The 8,556-nt window shown below is 45.9% G+C and overlaps 1 long non-coding RNA gene across 1 annotated transcript; it reads right to left on the bottom strand.

The window, feature by feature from the left end:
- Positions 1 to 3,358: 3,358 nt before the first annotated feature.
- LOC124963130 (uncharacterized) lies at positions 3,359 to 8,165 on the bottom strand. Its single transcript, XR_007104659.1, has 3 exons — positions 7,981 to 8,165; positions 7,342 to 7,565; positions 3,359 to 3,545 (listed from the first exon to the last, which is right to left on the bottom strand). It is a non-coding gene; the product is annotated as an uncharacterized LOC124963130 (long non-coding RNA).
- Positions 8,166 to 8,556: the final 391 nt, after the last annotated feature.

The following is an 8,556-nucleotide window of genomic DNA, read 5'->3' on the forward strand; positions in this document are numbered from 1 at the left end:
CATCCCAGGTCTACTTACTATGTAGCTGAATTCATGATAAGAAATCAGATGTCAGTCACAAGAGTGATGTACAACTTCCTGTTCTGTCAGTGGGTGGTGGGTCGGAGGAGATGCCATCCCTCCCTGAAGCCCAGAATAAACTTCTTCTAAGTATATTCTTTCAGTCCTATTGAGCATGTCAGTGCAACAACAGTCAGTACACACAGCACTTTCATTAGTAAGAACCCTCTGGTAAATCTCAGAATTTTGCCAGTTTTCTAGTTATTGCCAAGAAATGGAAAGGATTGAAGACCTGAAATATTGAGATCTCCAAGAATCGCTGAGAGCTTCTGTGTGCTCAGTAAGTATTCAAGCCACTTCCACACTTAATGGGGAGAGCTGTGCATAATATTAGTGCTAGTGGCTCCCCCTCCTGGAGACACAGGCAGGACACAGCCAGGGTCACCTCAGAGTGGAGTTGGAGCCACCACTAAAAACTACACTTACGCCAAGGGCAAATGCAATGTTCTCAGAAAGGGCTAAGCGGCTTACAAACAGCAGAAACTCCTCACTTGGAGTGAGGAGCAGCCCAGGGCAAAACTGTGACCCACATGCCTATGCACACAGCACTCACAACCACACATGAACACACCAGTGCACACATATCCTCACAGCACACACAACCTGACCTGCACACTCCAATCACGATCATCCCCAGCACACACAACCACATGCACACATTCCAATGATAACACACACACACACTGCCACATGTGCACACTGTGATGCACACATACACTTACAGCACACATAGCCACATGTGCACACTCGAACACATGCATACCCACACAGCCACATGCACACATGCACATGTGTGCCACAACCACACACACACCAATGCAAACATACGCAAACACTACACACAGCCACACACATGCTCACCAATGTATGTACACCCACAGATCACACACAACTTCACGTGAACACTCCAATGCATACCACACAGCATACACAGTTTTACATGCACACATGCAACTGCATGCATATCCACTCACAGGCACACGCACACACTCCAGTGCAAACATACCCACACAGCACACACAGTCACACACGCATGCTCCAATGCATGCGTACCACACAGCACACAGTCAAACCCACACACTCCATTGCAAACATAATGAGATAGCACACACAGCCACTCACACACACACCACTGCATGCACACCTACACAGAACAACATGCATAAAATCCATTTCCAGCTGTGAACAATCTTGCTCAAATCTCATGTAGGCAAGAGAAAGGATTTCTGTGGGAGGGATGGGCTGGCTGTGAAATAAAATCTATGAGGTTTATATTTCAGAAATAAAGACAAAGGCAAGAATATTTTCAGGGCAGGGTTGGGACAGTTGGGCAGTCCTGAAGGGTCTGGCCCAATAAAGAAGCAGCCGAGCTTGCTGTATTTATAGTGGTACAGATCAAGAGGGACCTGTAGGGCGTCTTCGAGAGAAACAAGATAGGGGTGGGGCAAGCAGTCCACTTGGCTCTAGGGGATCACTCCCATCTCCAGTGGTGAGGTAAGGCAGGATACCCCAGACTCAGGCGTTGGGAACAGTGGATATCCGACTGTGAGTTCCTGAGCCCAGGCATTCCTGGTTAAAGGCTCGAACTTCACCTGGTCTGCATACCAGTCCTGGATGACTTCCTGCAGGACACAAACATTAGGATGAGCTGTTAACTTCCACTCCAAGGGCCGATGTAGTGGAGAGCTCAGCTGTGTGTTCCATGTGTGAGGAGCCTGGGAGTTGCGGCTACACCTTAAGAGCAATGACAGTCTGAACAAACTGGACAGTCAGCAACTCCTTTCAGACCCACAAAGGAAAGGAGCTAACGGAGCAAACAGCTCCACAAATTGCAGAGGCTGACAGGCTAACACAGAGTAGGAAATGCTGAACAGTGCCAGGGGGTAGGTATGAGGTGTCCCCAAATCTCGTGTGTGAGGCAATGCAGGGATGTCTCATGGGGAGAGATGATTGGGGTATGAGAGCTGAAGCAATCGGTGCCTTAATCCCCTGATGGGTTACCTGGGTGCTGACTGAAGGCAGGTAGGGTGGGCTGGAGGAGGTGGGCACTGGGGTCCTGCTTTGGGGAGTATATTTCACACCTGGTGAGTGGACTTCCCCCTGCCTCCTGATCACCATGAGAGCCCTTCTGTCCACCTCATTCCTGCCACATCAACCAGACTCCCCTCAGCCCTGAGGAATGGGGCAGGCTCTCTGTGGACTGAGACCTCTGGAATCCTGAGCCCCCAAGTAAACTGTTCTCCTTAAAATTGCTCTTGTCAGGTCTTTTGGTCACAGTAATGAAAACTGCAGAGTAAACCAGTAGGACATTTTGGCTGCTACATATACTTCTTCAAAGGGGCAAAATTTAATAAAAACAAATATTGGACATCAACGAAGGAAGTATGTGTGTTTTGTGTTTGTGCAACTATATCATTTATGAAAGTTGCTATTCAGTTACACTGTGTACATGTGACTGTGCACATAGGTTCGAGAGTGCACACGTGTATAAATGTAGGAACACAGTTATATCATGGAGGTGCTCATGTGTGTAAATGTAGGAACACATGTGTTACAACATGTGGGTGCTAATGTGTATAACTTTAGTGACCCATGTGTTATATCATGTAGGTGCACATGTGCATAAACATATGAACACATGTGTTATATCATGCATGTGCTCATGTGTATAAATGTAGGAACACATGTGTTATATCATGTAGGTGCTTGTGGGTATAAACTTAGGAACACATGTGTTATATCACATAGGTGCTCATGTGTATAAATGCAGGAACACATGTTATATCACGTAGGTGCTCATGTGTGTAAATGAAGGAACACATGTGTTATATCATGTAGGTGCACATGTGCATAAATGTAGGAACACATGTGTTATATCATGTAGGTGCTTGTGTGTATAAATGAAGGAACACATGTGTTATATCACATAAGTGCTCATGTGTATAAATGTAGGAACACACTTCAACTACAGCAGAATAATTTTGAAAAACAATGTGATTCTAGACATAGGGTAAGAAAAATGAAAGCCTTCTTGAAATTGAAGATTTTCTAATTGAGGCTTGGGAGATGACTCATAATAGGAGGCATCATTGAACTGTTCCCAAATTTGTTCTTCTACTAATGGAGCCAAACCATAAAGAAAAATCTTTTTACTTGCCAAATCACCTTTGGAAAATATGGAATCACAACAAAACAAAAAAAAATTAATTCACAAGAATCATCATATATGCTGAGTCCCAAAGTTCAGGAAGAAAGCAGGCAAGAACCCCAGGCAATGGATAGGTTCCTCTCACCCAGATGATTGACAGTGCTCTGCCTCAACTGTGTCCTCAGAGGTTTCTGATCCAGGATCTCTTAGGTGGAGGATAGCTGTGCTCCAGGGACACGGGGCTTCCTCTACTCCCTCTTGAGCTCCATGAGCTATCTCTCCTCTGTGTTGGTGCTCAGCTGCCAGGCACATGGGTGGTGGGGGTGGATACAGCTCCCTGGAGAAATGGACATGTTATCATGACATAGTGCTGCTCTAGATCCCTGGCATGTCCTTGCTCCAAAGGATGCTCTGCCAAAAATTAGTAGAGCTGCTCCCACTCTCCACTGATTACCATTAGTGTATCTGTATCCATCCATTTACTCTTTAACATAGACTTGTCTCATAATATAAAGTGGGGCCTCTTACAGACACCATAGAGTTGGCTCTCTCTCTTCTCTCTCTCTCTCTCTCTCTCTCTCTCTCTCTCTCTCTCTCTCTCGGCACATACACACACTAAAGTGATACAGCTGTATTTAATATAGCAGTAATTAGAATAGCTGTATTTAATCAATTCCCTGAATCAGGAATAAGCAAAGGTAATTATACAGCTCTTTTCTCTGGATGAAAGGTCTTACATCAAAATGATGCATTTCACTGGTAATGGAAGAAAAAAGGAACCCATACTCTCGTCTGAATCTGGCATATCTCCTCATGCTAAGTCAGGACACAGGGCCTGGGCAGAGAGAGGAGTGGGCAGGTGCAGGGCTGTGTGGGGAGAGGCAGCTTCTGCTCCACCCACTGACAGGCGAACCCATGAGGAAGTTGTGCTGGAGGCTGAGGTTCTGTGGGTGGAGCGCTGATCCAGAGCTGACAGTCATAATCTGCCATGGCCTCACCCTGGAGGTGCTGATGGTGAGAGTGAAAGGTGTCCCTGACCCACTGCCACTGACCCTCAGTGGGACTCCATCTGCCTGTGGGATGCCCAGGAGATGATCAGCTTAGGAGCCTGTCCTGGCTTCTGCTGGTACCAGGCTAAGTAGTGCATATTATCAGAATCCCATAAGAGACTGGCTGGACTTGCAGCTGATGGTGACCCTCTCTCCTGCAGACACAGCCAGGGAGCCTGGAGTCTGAGTCATCACAATGTCCCCACATGCACCTGGAATTAGGATGCATAATATTCAAACAAGCACACACCATACAATAGGCTACTTATAATGTGCTTTCTAATAATAATTCATGATTCAATTAGACTCATAGACATTCTATCACACGAACTCATAACCAAATTTCAAAAATCATTATAAATACTTGAAATAATTTTATACCACGACATATTTCAGATGACATGGTGTCACTTTTAAATTCCTCACCAGAGGCCCAAAGCCACAGCAATATGGACACCTGTGACGGAGACATCATGCCCTGCCATCACCTTCCTGATGAGCTCAGGCCACATACAATGTCTACATTTATACAATGTGGGCAGCTGGGTGGGGCCTGCAGCAACCTGTGCAAAGCAGTCAGCACACAGGGGAGGGAATGGCCTGGACTGTGCTGGGGAAGGATCTGATGTCAATCAAGAGACAAATGACCAGAAAGTGTCGAGAGGGGAGCAGGAAACACGGAACTCAACATGCAAGATGTAAGAGAAACGTGATAGATGCGTGAAGGAACAGAGTAGTATACTGCCAGGAGGGCAGCAGGCTCTGAGTAACTGGGAGATGGAGAGGGAGCAGCAGGACTTCCCTGGGCAGTGGAGGCTGCCCCCACCCTGCCAAGGGTGCTCTTCCAAAGAGCATGATGAACAGGGGAAGGGCCCAACCTGCCTCAGTCCAACCTCACTGCTGAGCAGCCACAGGGACCCTGTGAGGGGACAGGGCCACCCCAGCCTCTCCAGTCCTCACACGTGGTTCTGGAAGGCCCCAGAGACCACAGAGTCGGAGCTTCCTGCCTCCAAACTCAGAGGATAACTTGAGTGGGAATGAAAACAACAGAAACAATACAGTGGAGAGTCCTGATGATGTCAGATTTGGATCTGTGAAAGCATATTGAAAAAGAAATTATAAAATGACAGGATGGACCAGGACATGAAACTAAAAATTAAAACACATTAATCAACTAAATATTTTGACACCTGGCATATTCCTTGTCCAAAGCAAATTATTTAATTTGCTATGAAATTTTACCAATAAAGCAGAAATAATTAGTAGATAGTTTGAATATTTTTGCATATATTTGTTGATTGCTTGTAGATCTTCTTCTGTGAAGTGTCTCTCATTTCCAAAATGCAAATCAAAACTAGGCTAAGATTTCATCTCACCCCACTTAGAATGTCTATTATCAAAAATACAAGCAACAATAGGTGTTGGCGGGAAAGCGGTGCAAAAGTAGGCTCATACATTGCTGGTAGGGTTGCAAATTGGTGCAGCCACTTTGGAAAGCAGTATGGAGATTCCTTGGAATACTTGGAAGGGTACCACCATTTGACACAACTATCCCACTCCTTGGCCTATGATTAAAATCAGCACACTACAGTGACACAGCTACATCAGTGTTTATAGCAACTCAATTCTAAATAGGTAGATTGTGGAATGAACCTAGATGTCCTTCAATAGAAGAATGGATAAAGAAACTGTGGTATATATACACAATGGAATATTATTGAGCCATAAAAAAGAATAAAATTATGGCATTTGTAGGTAAATGTATGGAGTTGGTGAAATGAGTCAATCCCCAAAAACAAAGGCCAAATGATTCCTCTGATAAGTGGAAGATGATACATAATGGGGGATGGAAGTGAGGTAAGAATGGAGGAAGGATGGATTGTATAGAGGAACATGAGGTGTGTGGGGGGTTGTAGAATGAAAAATAATAGAATGAGACAATCATCATTACCCTAAGTTGATGTATGAGTATGCAAATGGTGTGAGTCTACTTTGTGTACAACCAGAGGAACAATGGTTGTACCCCATTTGTGTGCAATGAATTAAAATAAAATGAAGAAATAATGTTGACAAACGAATAAGTTTTAATTTTCTCATTTAGTCAATGTGATCTCCCACATTTTTCTCAATAGGATAATATGGTGACATCACTTTCTCAGTTATAAACACTAAAATAAAGTCTTGTAATTGGATTCACACCTCCAGGACTGCTTCGTACTCCAACATGACGCCACACAGTCCCAGGCTAGAGGAAGTTCCTAATTTTCCAGGGAAAGGAGGTGAAAGATCAGCAATTCACATCACCCACTTCCTACCAAGCTGTCCTGCCCTCTCGACCTTGTCAAATTCTAAACTTTATTTTCTTCCTCCTAAAATCAGCTCCAACCCATTTTCTTTCATTTCCTTTACTTCTGCTCACTAAGAAGAGGAAGATGGATAACTGGTGTCTCCAGAATCCAGAAAGCCACCCTGCAAACACAGCTGCTCCTCACAGGGCTTGGAGGGAGCTGCACACTCAGGACAGGACAGCCACAGAGGTGTATTCAGAACAAGGTAGACCATGGCAGGGGCCTTAAGCTGGTCAAGGCCCACAATCTATGTTCCACACTGTGCAGAGGGTGTGTCAGATGACCTGGGCTTGGGAAAAGCAGCACATATTGTTGACAGAACAGCACAGGCTCACGCTCTACCAGCTAGGGAGGAGGAAGTGTGAAACCAAAGTCCCTGTGCAGTTGATCTAGAACCCTGTCCCCAGTGAACCACTTGGAGCAAGGCCAGGAGAATGTCAGGGCAGATGGAATCATACCTGAGAGAAGGGGAGCCTGGAACCATCCTTTTTAGCAAGGAAATCTCCTGTTAAACCAGGACTGTGACACCTGCTGCCCAGGGTCTCAGACAAAAAGCAGCAAAGGGAGAAATACATTCTCTCTCATCAAAGAGAAAGAACTAACAGAATCCTCCCTTGTCCACTCTGTCCAGTGGCCTCAAGGGGTTCTTCTATTGGGAAGTGTCACACACATGGGGATCACTAGGACAGGGTGTCCACCAGTTCATGGACCCAGCTCCCAGGAATTTCACACTCACTGCCTCAGGTGGACATGTCCCGTCTCCTCTGTCCTTGGGCAGGGCTGCTGGGTCTCCAGCTGAAACACAGGTTTCTTTCTCATCAGCTCTTTTGACCCTTGTGCTCTTATTTCCTTCTCTGGGCCAGGAAAAGACGATGTCTAACACTGTCCCTGAGGTTCTTGTGCTTCTCCAGGTGACAGCAGACACTAGTTCTCTGGAAACAGCTAAACTCAATGCTGAGGCTGGAAGAAAATGTGAAGATTTATACTTGTGTGTGAGACTTGTCACCTTCTCTCCTTAGGTGAGAGAAAGCCAGCAAACGAGGGACATTCCCCTCTCAGGAGCTGCACTGCAGGCAACATCCACATCCTTGGGTCTGTACTGTTAGGGTGACAGGCACTGTTCCCATAACCTCCCACAGAGACAGGCTTCCATGAGGGGCTCTCCTGCCTATGCCACAGACAGCGAGGGTTCATTCTCTACTGTCTTTTCTCCAAATATACCAAGACATTTGGTGTCCCCACCCTACCTAATTCTCTCCTCCCCACCACCCACAAGGACATTTGCATGCTGCTCCCTGGGGAGGAACTGCCTGCAAGGCTGACATAAAAACTCAGCTCTACACTGGCCTTCACTCACCAGGACTCCTCAGCTCACCTTCTCAAAATGAGGCTCCTGCTCAGATGCTGTGGCTGCTGATGCTCTGGATCCCTGGTGAGGACAGAGGGGATGAGGAAGGAGAAGAGGTGGGGAGTTGAACCCTGGGCCCCCATTCTGCCATGTGTGCTCAATCCACATGAGAGGTGGGAAGGTCTGTCCTCCAGGATGTTCCTGTGCTGTTCAGATCTGTGTGAGAGACAGACATTCCATACTGAGCAAGGACTTGTGCTCTCATAAAGATTGTCACAGCAAACGAGGGGGATGCTAGAATTAATGCTCCAGAGTCATTTGTGGCTAAAAAAACTAGGTTTCTTTCTATCATTTGAGTATTTTGGCCACAAAAATAAAAATCACAAACAATATTTCTATGGAAATATACAAAGACTTACAAATCATTCTCAAAATACTTGTACATGCCTTGTTTATCTAGAGTTTCAGGATCCAGTGTGGATATTGTGATGACCCAGATTCCTCTCTCCCTGCCTGTCACTCCTGGACAGTCAGCCTCCATCTCCTGCAGGTCCAGTCAGAGCCTCCTACACAGTAATGGAAACACCTATTCGAACTGGGTTG

The sequence above is a fragment of the Sciurus carolinensis genome, chromosome 13, assembly GCF_902686445.1.
Source record: "Sciurus carolinensis chromosome 13, mSciCar1.2, whole genome shotgun sequence".
NCBI lineage: Eukaryota > Metazoa > Chordata > Mammalia > Rodentia > Sciuridae > Sciurus > Sciurus carolinensis.